The sequence below is a fragment of the Pipistrellus hanaki genome, assembly GCF_964339955.1.
Source record: "Pipistrellus hanaki genome assembly, chromosome: 9".
Classification (NCBI taxonomy): domain Eukaryota; kingdom Metazoa; phylum Chordata; class Mammalia; order Chiroptera; family Vespertilionidae; genus Pipistrellus; species Pipistrellus hanaki.
In genome coordinates this window covers 39,974,472-39,987,002 of record NC_140511.1, presented here as the reverse complement: position 1 = coordinate 39,987,002, position 12,531 = coordinate 39,974,472, and the positions used below count along the sequence as shown (strand labels likewise).

Genomic DNA, 12,531 nt, shown 5'->3' with positions numbered 1-12,531 from the left:
CCAATCAAGCTTCCAGTGCCCATTTACTTCAGCCACTCTTAATCACCCAAACTCTCATCCCCAGTCTTTTCTGTATACCCTCTACTCTGACCAAATTCCTCAGGAGTAGTATATGTGAAATGAGGAAGGGGAGAGAGGGATGGAGGAGGTACATAAAATAAGGTGATCAGGACAGGCTTAAGGAAGAGACGCTTAAGATCTGAATGAATAAGACAGCAATCATAGTAATCATACCATTTTAAGCTGAGGGAGCAGTAAATACAATTTGGGCATGGAGAATGGCAAAAAGAATTGGGTGAACAAGGAGAAATGTGGTCGGAGAGTGAGATTAGAGATGACAGCCAAAGGTTAGATTACGCAGGACCTTACAGATCACAATTAAGTTTGGATTTTTGCAGCAAGTGTGAGAAAACAGTGAAGAGTTTTGAGCAGTGATCTCAGGGGAGGAAAAGTAGTGAGGTCACTAAGAAGTAATTACAATAATCCAAGAGAGAACGGATGGTGGCTTGAATGAATGGTAGTAAGTAGAAAGAAGTATTGCAAAGGTTGATATATTTTGAAGGCAGAGCCAATTTATTTATTTAGAGAGTGAACATTCAGTGTAAGAAAAAAAATCAAGCTTTATCTCTAATTTTTTGGCCTGATATAAGAACACTGGGTAAATATCCTATAGTGTCTCCTATTCAAACAGACAGACACACACACACACACACAACCCTTTCCCTTGACACCAACATCCTCCTCCAAACACCATTAAGTCTTTTGTTCCTCTTTATAACAAAACTTCTCAAAAGAAGTGTCTACAAGTACTTACACTATCCCACTTCCTCCCCTTCTGTTCGCCAACTAACAGCCTATTATTTCACCAAAAGTAGTCTTGTCAAGATTACCAATTATGTCCATGTCGCCAAATCAAGTTGCCAGTGTGGCTCAGTTGGTTGAGTGTCCTCCCATGCACCAAAAGGTCGCACCAGTTCAGTTCCCAGTTAGGGAATTGAATGTCCATGTTTTGAGCTTGATCCCCAGTGGGGGTGTGCAGGAGGCAGCCAATTGATGTTTTTCTTTTGCATGGATGTTTCTCTCTCTCTCTCTCTCTGTCTCTCTCTCTCTCTCTCTCTCTCTCTCTCTCTCTCTCTCTGTCTCTGTCTCTCTGTCTCTCTCTCTTCCCCTTCCTCTCACTCTAAAAAAACACACACACAATAACAGCACATTTTAAAAAATAAATAAAAAACCAAATCAACTATTCTATCCTCACCTTACTCAATCTCTCAGCAACATTCAACATAATTGATCTCCCTTTTCTTTCAGATGCTCTATTTTCTTGGCTTCTGGGAATGCACATTCACCTTCTTTCCTCCTACCTTTCTGTCTTCTCCTATCTTCCTTCACTAACTATCCTCTATTTGTCCAAGACTAGGAACCTCCATTCTTCATACACTACACTCTCCAACAAATGATCTCATCCATTCCCATGGCTTTACATAACACCTATATGTTGATATCTCTAGCCAAGTGTCTGTCTCTAGCCCAAAAGCTGTCTTTCAGACTAAAAACAACCTGTTAGACAACTCTACCTGTATTTCTGATAAGTATCTTAAACCTAACATGAATAAATGGAACTCTTTTTTTTTAAATATATTTTTATTGACCTCAGAGAAGAAGGGAGAGGGAGATAGAAACCAAATAGAACTCTTGCTTTTCACAGCATCTATCATGAATTTTTATTCTATTTGCTTACTTATTATACATCTTCCTCAATAAACAGTACGCTTCCCAAAGGAGCAACGAAGTCTGCTGTGTTTACCAATGTACTCCTAGCAACTAAATAGGGTTTAGCAGAGCACACACCAAGTAGATACCAAGATTTACTAGACACTGTGGCTGCTCTCAAAATATTCACATACTAATGGGAGAAGCAGATACACAACCCACAATGATAGGACAGCATGGTAAGTGCGTGATGAGAGGAAGCACATGAGAGCTGCATGAACCCAAAAGCGGGGCCCTTAGTGGCCCCACAGTGAGGGGAGACTTTCTTAAGAAGGTGACTTCAGAGTTTATTTTTGCAAGGTAAGAATAAGTATAGCTATCAAGTCCTTACTATATATTTTTTTCTTTTTTTATAGAATTATTTTGAAACGTTATTATAGCTCCTCAAGGTAAGTATAAATATCTCCTATTTTATATTTGAAGCTCGGAAAGATTAAAAATCAGATAGCTAGTAGTGGTAGAACCAGAATTTGAATTGAGGTCAGTCTGCTTTTAAATTCCTCCCCCTTCCTTTCTTTTTTCTTTCTTTCTTTTTTTTTTTTTTTTTTTTTCCTATCACAAGGCATCACTAAAAATAAAACATTTTTATACTTGCCATCTACTATTTGCTTGACCTTAAACAAATCACTATACCACTTGACCTCAGTTTTCAGCATGGGGTTCAATTACCAGTCTCCAAATCACACTCTAGCCCCCCCTCCCTCCTTTTCTTTTATTATTAAGAGTATAGGTTCAATGATAGCCAGTGAGCAGCCCTGAGCACTTCTTTCAGGCTGCAGCATCTGAGCATTCTTCATGGCTGAACATGCATTCAGGAACATCTACAGTAACGTTTGCACAGAGCGCTTTACAGGTGACAAGGCAGTTTCACATATTCATTCTTTCACTTGATCTTCACCAGTTCTATGAGCTGGAAGTAAAATGCCTGGCCCAGCTTCCTCTGGTCTCTGTACTGTACTGCCCGCCAGAAGCTGAACTGAAGAAAACTGGGGAGGTAGGAGGGGCCTGGAGGGAGAGGAAGCTGGGTAATGACTCATAGAGGGAACTCAGCACCAAGTCACCCAAATGGCCTAGAGCCAGGAGAAGTTAAGAGGGACCGAGTCTCTTTCCCTTCCAAGGTAATGAGTGTCTGTCTGGCTATGGCACAGTGACCTACCATATAGAGCTGTTCTTCCTTCTCAGGAGAACCTAGAGTCTAACCCACAGGTAGGCAGAAATGAGAATGTAAGGAAACCCTAAGTACACTATATGCACACACAGGGCCAGAAGATAACACGGTATAAGAGACGAGGTGTCACCTTTAAAGAAGAGTTGAGTTGAGGACTCAGGTCTGTCGCTGACTTGATGAATCAAGTTCCCTCTGTGTTATCACAGTCCTTTGTACGTCTCTTATATCACATATATTTATTGCATGAGGTTACAGATATCCATACTCCTTGACCTGTACTGGAAGGCAGCAACTGAGTCCAATTCCCAACCCCACACCTGACACCATAACTGACATAGAAGACAGGGAATGTCTCAGGAGGGATGGATGCCATATGCAAAGCTTTTTGTATGTACACACGTACCACATTCTAGTCTAGACAGTTACTGCCAGGAAAGCTGCAATCCTGTCTTATCTCTGCTTCCCCGCTCACTCCCTTCCTTCGAGAACATGGCCCAAGAAGAGTTTGCTGAGTAGAAACAAACCAGTCCAAAAAGCCAGCCTTCAGAGGGAAAGAGAATTAATTAACCTGTATGTTCCTCTTTCACACCGCTATCCACAAAGAACCCCCACCTTGTCCAGGCCACCCTCTTCTTCAAAAGACCACTGTTCTCCCCCAGAACTCCTCCTTCTCTGCCTCCACCTCACCCCTGCTGTCCTCCTCATCATCCCTGGGCTCACAAAGGTTTCCCTCTTTCCCTCCAGGTGAACAACACCTCAGAGCTGCCTAAGAGTCTTGTTCCTCTCCTTCTCAACCTCACCAGAATGTTAGCTTCTGCCCAGTCCTACTGGACCCTCTTGCTCTCATCCCAGGCTAGTTTTCAAGCTCCCCACCTCCCAACTATGTACTCCCCACCGCCTGCTGCTGCCCAGGCCCCTCCGGGAAGGAGGTGGGGAACAAATCCAGGAAGAAAGACTGCTCATTGGTAGGCCCAAAGAAAGGCCTAGAGGAAGTAAGGAAAGAGGCTGACCCTGGGGAAGAAAGGATTTGTAAGTAAAAGCCAAATGCCAGGGAGTTAGATGGGAGTTAGAGAGTGTTTGGTCCACACAAAACACCAGAGCAAAGGTCCCTATAACCAATAACCCAATACTAATGAGAAAGTTTATCAATACTTCTAGAAGGAAGAGAAGAAAGCCTAACCAAGCAGGAGAAGGATCCAAGAGAGGGAAGGAAAAACTAGCAATAAAGGGGAAGGGATAAGAAAGGGGAAGCATGAGGGAGCAGGAAGAAGATAGAAACTGAGGCTGAGAGAAAAATTGGGTCGGGGCAGGATAGAAAAAAATAACATGAATAGGAAAGAAAAAGTAGGAAGAGGAAGACAAGGAGGCAGTCATAGAAAAACTAAAGAGAGGAAGGAGGTCCTAAATAATCAAGTAGGTTAATACCAGGCCTGACATGTATTTCTTGGTCCCAGATAACCGAGAAGGAAAGATTATAGTGATTAAGACATTACACAGATCCCAAGTCTGTCATTAACTTGGCAGAATAAGAAGGGGGTTCCAGAGAAGACAGCCTAGTTTAAAACAGCTTTATACCTAAGTATCAAAAAACTGGTCAGTTTTTTAAAAAAATATATTGTTATTAATTTCAGAGAGGAAGGGAAATGGAGAAAGAAAAATCAATGATGAGAGAGAATCGCTGATTGGCTGCCTCCTGCACACTGCCTACTGGGGATCAAGCCTGCAACCCCCAGGCATGTGCCCTTGATGGGAATCGAACCTAGGACTCTTTGGTAGGCAGGCCAACGCTCTATCCACTGAGCCAAACTAGCTAGGGCAACAGGTCAGTTTTGAGAAAAACCTTTAACACACCTTGCCCCTCTTCTTCCTAATCCCACCTCCCAGCACACAACACACCTACACCCAACACCAAAATAATCGGCATGCTCAACCTCCGCCTTGCCCATAAAGCCACTGGGTCCTGAGCAGACCAGCAAGATGCCATCCACAAGGCTGGCTGGAAGGCGGGACCCAGGTCTGCTTCCTGAGTTCTCCTGTCTCCCACAGGGTTACGGGGACTTCTCTGCCGCCCACTGGGAGGACTTCACACCAGCTCACTTTACCAGAAGGCAATCTGACAGCCTGGGAAAGCCCGAGTTACAAACAGAATGTCAAGCCCTTCACTTGGAGGAGATACGGAAACTGGGGCCCACAGAGGCTACAGGGACAGGACCAGCCCCCCACGTTTTCCTATCTCCCAGTTTACTGGACCTCTTGACAGGTCCCTTACACTATAATGCCCCTCCCCAGGACCCACGAGGGGGAAAACCCACCCTCCCAGCTGGCAGGTAGCGAAGCCAAGGCCGAGAAAAAGTATCACCCTAGCCACCCAGCAGAAGGGTGCTGGTCAGGGAGCCAGGTTCCTGAGGCAGAGCAGTTCCCCAAAACCCAGCTTCCCCTTCCCGCCCTCCCCTGCCAGAGTCTGCTCCCAGCGCTGGCCTAGCCCAGCAGCGTAGGCTCATCGGAGGATTCCACCTTCAGCCCTTCTCTCATTTGGGATCTCTTAAAGGAAGGGACCCTAAATCTACCAAACCCTGCATCCGCACTGCCCCAAAAGCCTGCAGAGACGAAGCCCTCCCCAGCAGCGCCCCGCTGGGCCGGCAGTACCTGGTGGGGAGCGTTGGCCCCGGCATCTCTGGCCACTGTGTTTGTCGCAGCGCTGCACCTCTCCCGCCGGGCCTGGCCCCGCAGAGCCCGGGCTCCACCCGAGCCTCCGGTCGGTCGGTCGGTCGGCGGAGCGGGGATCCAGCAGCTCCGGCCCCAGCTCCCCAGCTCCCGGTGCAGCGCTCCCGCCCTCGCAGGGCGCAGTGAAGGCGCCGCTTTGGGGCTGGCGAAGCAGAAGGGGCGGGGGCAGAGGGAGGCAAGGAGGCGGGAGGAAGCCGCGCTTCTCCTTTCTGAGAAGCACCGAGGGCGGGGAGGGGAGACTGCTACCTTCCTACCCTCTCAGCTCCTCATCCTCACGTCGTCTCCAGCAGGAGGTCATGTTTTCACTTGGACTAGGCTTCCCACCGGCCAGATAAGGGTCTCGGATGAGCCCCACAGTCAAGGGAGAGAGCCTCGGTGCCTACGTTCCCGCAGCTGGGTCTGGACTCCAGGACCACTGACGTCAAACCTAGGCCCCCTCAGATTAGGCTTCAGAAAAAAGGATGCACCCACCTTCGCCACCCCCACCAAGGGGTCAGGTTCTAATTCTAATGCCATAGGATAGATGATGGGCTGGCGCTTATACCCAAAGCAAAGAAAGCTCGGCAGCAATTATCCTTGATGAAGGGTTATTGTGTACCAGTTGCACCACAGCCTTAGGAAGCAGGCACGCTACCAATCTGCATGTGTGAAAACTGAGGCCCAAAAGAATGTGGTTTCATACAAGTGTTCTTAAACACTATTGTAAATCAGGCATTGGAATGGGCCCTGAGCTAACGAGCCCATTACAGGGCATGTGCCAACCCTGGCCCAGCCCCCCCTAAATGCCAGTAAGTATCATTGAAACTAAAAACAAACACCACACACTTCCAAATACCCCCTCGGAGGTAACATTGCCTCACCAACTCCCCTTCCATGTCCTGCTCTTCAGAGGGATGGCGGGAGTCAGGCAGACCATGCAGGGCCTCCTCTGGGCCATAACTAGGAGCTTGGATTTTGTCCTAACTTTTAGCAAGGAAGGCTTTGGGAGGTTTTAAGCTGAATGACAAGATCTAATTTACATTTTTACAAGATCACTAAATGATGAAAAATAGAGAAGAGGGTGATAGAATCTAGTTACTAGATTCAGGATAGTAATGACTTAGACTAATACATTGGCAGACAAGATAAGACGAAACAAGTTAATTCTAAGGACACAGCTGGGAAGAAGCAGCAGAACTTGCTGAAAAACAGAATATGACGCGTGAGAGAGGGCAGTGACTGGTAAACGGCCAAAGTGCCCCAACTCTAGTCCGACTCTTATGCTTTATTTCTCTCTGCCATGGTAGTCAATTTTACACCAACTGCTTATCCCTCTTCCTACTGCCTGGCAAACAGCAGGTGACCAACGTTATGCCTGATCAATTATTTAGTGCAGTAGAGAGAAGTTTTGTGGTATTTATCCATTTCTCCTGACAGACACCAACACCTCCATTCAATGAGCCCAAATTAATCTAATTGCAGAAGGAAATAGAGGAAGAACTCCCTGAGGACAGAAAGAGCTCGTCTGTTAAATATCTTTCACCTTTCCCAGGCCCTGAGTACTTGCTATGTCCACACAAAATATGTCCACAAATACTTATTGCATCCTTATTCACAACAGGCAAAATTCAGAAATAACCTTATTTACAACAGCCAACCTTATTTAGCTATTCCAACTAGCAGAAGTCCCAGAAACAGTGCTCTGCCTTGGACATAGTGTTTCATACTAATGATCAATAATCATCTGATCTTATCACATGCAACAAGCATCCTCTGATGGGAGGGTTTTCTAGGCCCTCCTGGAACATGTGCAGGAAAAAAGAGCTCACTTGAAAGTTACACTGTAAGACAGCGCTTCCTAATATTCAGCCAGGTGCCTCTGTAAACTTCCAATTCTGCCTCCTGGAGTACTCAGAAAGCATCCTTCAGGAAATGTCACATTAAAAGCTATCAGATATGTGTGTGTGGTGAGCTATCAAGCCCCTATACTTGTTCTCTTCTCCAGGAAAAATACCCCCGGTTCTTTTCATCATTTGTTCATTCAACAACTAAGCATCTCATACAAGCCACTCCTTCAAAGAGTTTATGGTCTTGTTATAGTGGTTTTCAACTCTTCCTGTGCAACAAAATTACCTGGGAAGATTTAGAATATATGTTCTGAAGTCCTATTAGAGATTTTGATTCAACTTGTCTGGGGTACTGAGGCTTGAGAGCCACATGCGGCTCTTTGGCCCCTTGAGTGTGGCTCTTCCACAAAATACCATGGCCTGGGCAAGTCTATTTTGAAGAAGTGGCGTTAGAAGCAGTTTAAGTTTTAAAAATTTGGCTCTCAAAGAAATTGTACTGTTGTACTGTTGATATTTGGCTCTGATGACTAATGAGTTTGCCAACCAATGGCCTAGGCAATATATCTTTATAGATAGATACATAGATTTATTAGAGGACCAATACTATTCAACTTTAAGACTTACTATAAAGCTACAGTGATCAAGACAGTGTGGTATAGGTGAAAGAATAGATAAACAGATCAGTGGAAGAGAGAGCCTGAAACAGACCTATACAAATACTGTCAACTGATCTTTGACAAAGAAGCAAAGGAAATTCAATAGAGAAAGAATAGTCTTTGCAATAAATGGTGCTATAAATAGGATCTCCACATGCAAAAAAATAATCTAGACACTAACTTTACATTTCTCACAAAAAAATAACTCAACATGTATCATAGATTTAAATGTAAAATGCAAAACTATAAAATGTCTAGAAGATAAATAGGAGAAAATCAGATAACCTTGGGTTTGGTGATGACTTTTTAGGTACAACACCAAAATCACAATCCATAAAAGAAAATGTTGGTAAGTTTCAATTAATTAAAATTTAAAACTTCTGTTCTGCAAAGACACTATTAAGAGAAATATAAGTCACAGACTTGAGAAAATAAATATTGGCAAAGCACATATCTGATGAAGGACTGGTATTCAAAATACACAAAGAACTCCTAAAACTCAACAAGAAGAAACCAAACAACGCAATAAAAAAAATGGACAAAAAATCTGAATGAACATTTCCCCAAAGAAGATATAGAGATGGGAATTAAGCATGTGGAAAGATAATCAACATCATATGTCAATGGGTGCAAATTAGAACAACAATGAGATACTAATAAAAACCTACTAGAATGGCTAAAATCCTAAACAATGAAAACACCAAATTCAGGTGAGGATGTGAAGCAACTACAATTCTCATTCACGGCTGATGAGAATGCAAAATCTTACAGCCACTTTGGGAGACCGTTTGGTAGTTTCTTTTCTTTTCTTTTTTCTTTTTCTTTTTCTTTTTTTTAATATATTTTATTGATATTTTACAGAGAGGAAGGGAGAGGGATAGAGAGCTAGAAACGTCAATGAGAGAGAAACATCGACCAGCTGCCTCTTGCACACCCCCTACCGGGGATGTGCCCGCAACCAAGGTACATGCCCTTGGCCAGAATTGAACCCGGGACCTTTCCGTCCACAGGCCGATGCTCTACCACTGAGCCAAACCGTTTTCGGCAGTTTGATAGTTTCTTACAAAGCTAAATGTAGGCTTACCATACAATCCAGCAATTGCACTCCTACGTACTTACCCAAATGAGTTGAAAATTTAGTTATGTCCACACAAAATATGTCCACAAATATTTATGCATCTTTATTCACAATAGCCAAAATTCAGAAATAACCTTATTTACAACAGCCAAAATTCAGAAGCAAACAATATATCTTCCAACAGATGAATGGATAACATACAATGGCATAACAACAATTAAAAAAAAAATTATCAAGCAATAAATATATATTGCTAAGTGAAAAATGCTAGTCTGAAAAGGCTGGTTCCAACTATTTATGATATTCTGGAAAGGCAAAATTATAGAAAGGGCAAAAAAGATCAATGGCTGCCAGGGTTTCAAAAGGGAATTGAGGATACGGATGAAGAGATGGAACACCGGGCATTTTTAAGGCAATGAAACTATTCTGTATAATACTATAAGGATGGATATATGATAAGCATCTGTCAAAAGGCATAGAACTGTAAAACACAAAGAGTGAACCCAAATATAAACTGTGGACTTTAGTTAATAATAACGTATCAATACTGGTTCATCAATTGTACCTCACGAACGCAAGAAGTTGTTAATAGAGGAAGTGCTGAGCGGGTGGAGAGGGAGTATACAGCAGCTTTTTGTACTACTTTCAGGTCAATATTTCTATAAGCCTAAAACGGCTCTAAAAATAAAGTCTATTAAAATAAAAATGTTACATATCAAGCAAAAACAGATATATAAGATAAACCTCATTTCCTTTTTTATTAGATTCATCAAAAACATGACTCTTATCAAAGCGCTATGAAAATTTCTAAACACTCTAAATTTCTTGCTTCCCTCATTGCAGACTGGGACAGTTCAGACTCCACTTCGAGCAGTGGGGATCTAGGACATCTCCCACTGAACATAGTTCTGTGACCTTCTTACTGCCTGGTACCTAAGGGGACATGATTCAAGGGAGGGTTCTTGGTCCCAGATAATCAAGAAGGAAAGACAGTGATTAAGATGACCTTCTTACAAGGGAGAAAGTAATAGTTAAAGAAATGAAAAAGCAGAATCAAGTGAGGTAGAAGGGACTTGATCAATAAAACTGCATTTTCAAAGAAAGAAATTAAATCCTAGAGATACCAAATGACTTGCCCACGTTTGCACAGGTTAGCAGTTAACTCGTTTTAAGGGCAGTAACTCCTTGCGCTGGTGCAGTCCTTTGGTTTACAAAGTAAATAATTTACAAGTTAATCTTCCGTGAACCTTGATCAGCAATGCTTTTGTCTGTGTGGTCATCTTAGGCCTGATCAGTTCCTTTCAAGTCACTCACCTGGATTCTGCATGTATACGGGTTTGTAATTCCTGGAAACACTATGATCAGTAATAATTAGCACATTTTGTTTAGACAAAATTTAACTCATGACTACCATGATCATGCTGCCTATAAGATTTGAAAATAGTAGATTTCTTTTGCAACCACAAATAACTTTAAGAACAATACACTTATAGATTGAGAATTATAATCTTCTGATATCACCAGTTAAATGTAAAAGACGTCAGTCAATAATGATAGTTTTGTTTATAAAATAGTCATGTAATATACCATTCTTTCTTGCAACAAGATAACAGGGCCAGTTGCCGATTAAGGGCTCTCAACTGGCGATAAGTAAACCCAAAAATATAAGGGCAACTATTGATAATTTTCGACAAGGAGCCAAAAACATATAATAGGAAAAGGAAAACCTCCTCAATAAATGACGCAGGGAAAACTGGAAAGCCACGTGCAAAAGAATGAAAGTAGACTGCTATCTGACCCCATACAAAAAAATTAACTCAAAAGGACTTGAATGTTAGGACCTGAAACAATAAAATACATAGAAAAAAAATATAGGCACTAAACTTAATGGACTTTGGTCTCCGAGGACTATTTGTATGCATAGCACTTATCATCAATTGACATATTTGCTTATTGGTTGACTCCTTTCAATAGAACATACACTTCACAAGGGCAAAGACTTTGTCTTTATCTCCAGACCTCAAAACGGACTCCTTGTACACAGTATGTGGCTAAGTAATGGCTGAATGAATTAATGGAGCCGGAAACGCCAGTCAGAAGCAACCACAGAGAACCTTGAAGGCTGTGGATGCAGTCTTAGAATTGGCTTAATGAAGAAGCTGCTCATACAATCACCTTGTGCCCTCTAAGAGAGAGGGGGGAGGGCAGCAGAGGGGAAGGGAGGGAGAGTGAGAAATCCATGGATGTCAAATCCTATACTATATACCCATACAAGAGTACTATAATAATCAGATGTGTCTAATAATGAAATGGACAAACTTGAAGGTACCAACATCACCAACCAACCTCTCTACAGGGAGGATACAATCAGAAACTACTCTCCCATAATTTTCTTCTTTCTCTGCTTGTCCTTTTGGACTCAGCTCAAATGTTATCGACTCTTCCAAGGCTTTCTAGAATCACCCCTTCGTATGGCCCTCAGAGCAATACTCCAACTTATTAAAAGTATTTGTTCACACATGGTTAGGTACAGAACTGTGCGCCCCTCTCCAGAAAAATCTATATGCTTCTTTGTGACTGTTTTGAAGATAAGGTGTTTAAGGAGGTGAGTAAGGTTAAATGACCTCATAAGGGAGGAGCACTGATCCAATGGAGGTGATGCCCTTATAAAACAGGGTCACCAGAATCAATCTCTCAAGCCAGGAACGACAGTGCCACTATTATTACAGCTCTCACGAGAAATCGAATCCTGCCAAAACCTCCATGTTGAGGCACACAAAATGCTGTGCAGTAAAACAGTGACAACTATTCATTGATCTCTTACTTTTACCTTTTATTCCCATATGTAAATTGTTTTTTAAAAATATTCCAGCCCTGGCCAGCTGGTTAGAGTGTCAATACACCAAGGCACATATAAGAAGTGACAAATGAATGCATAGGTGGAGCAACAAATCTCTCTCTCTATCTCTCTCTTCCCTCCCTCCTTCTCCTTCTCCCTCTCCCTCTTACTCTTTTCCCCACTTCCTCTTTCGCTCTCAAACCAATTTTTAAAAACACAGATTCTTAAAATATTCCATGTTAACATATTGTCACTAAGCCTAACAAATTAAAAATGCTCTTACCTAAAAAGGGAACAACCCTATGTCTTATCAATTACAACATCCCAGCATTAAATTTGAAGGAATTTATCTCCTATCTGCTGCGAGCTTTAGGTCCCAGATACTACCCAGTGCAGGAACAGCCTTATCGCCTTAGTGTTATCTCCTTCAGCTTGCTGTCTCCGATACAGTCCTGCCCGAAGGCCTGAGT

At 42.7% G+C, this 12,531-nt stretch overlaps 1 protein-coding gene across 4 annotated transcripts in view; it reads right to left on the bottom strand.

The window, feature by feature from the left end:
• Positions 1 to 12,531, bottom strand: part of PAK1 (p21 (RAC1) activated kinase 1) — a 113,737-nt gene that overhangs the window by 54,407 nt on the left and 46,799 nt on the right. Inside the window, exon 1 of one of the 4 annotated variants that reach the window (XM_084895016.1) lies at positions 5,585 to 5,809. The exons of 2 other annotated variants lie outside the window; for them this stretch is intronic. The gene's annotated coding sequence lies outside the window, so the exon portion shown is untranslated. Of the gene's footprint in view, positions 1 to 5,584; positions 5,810 to 12,531 lie in introns of those variants that run through there. One more of the 4 variants, XM_084895013.1, reaches the window with a different exon arrangement.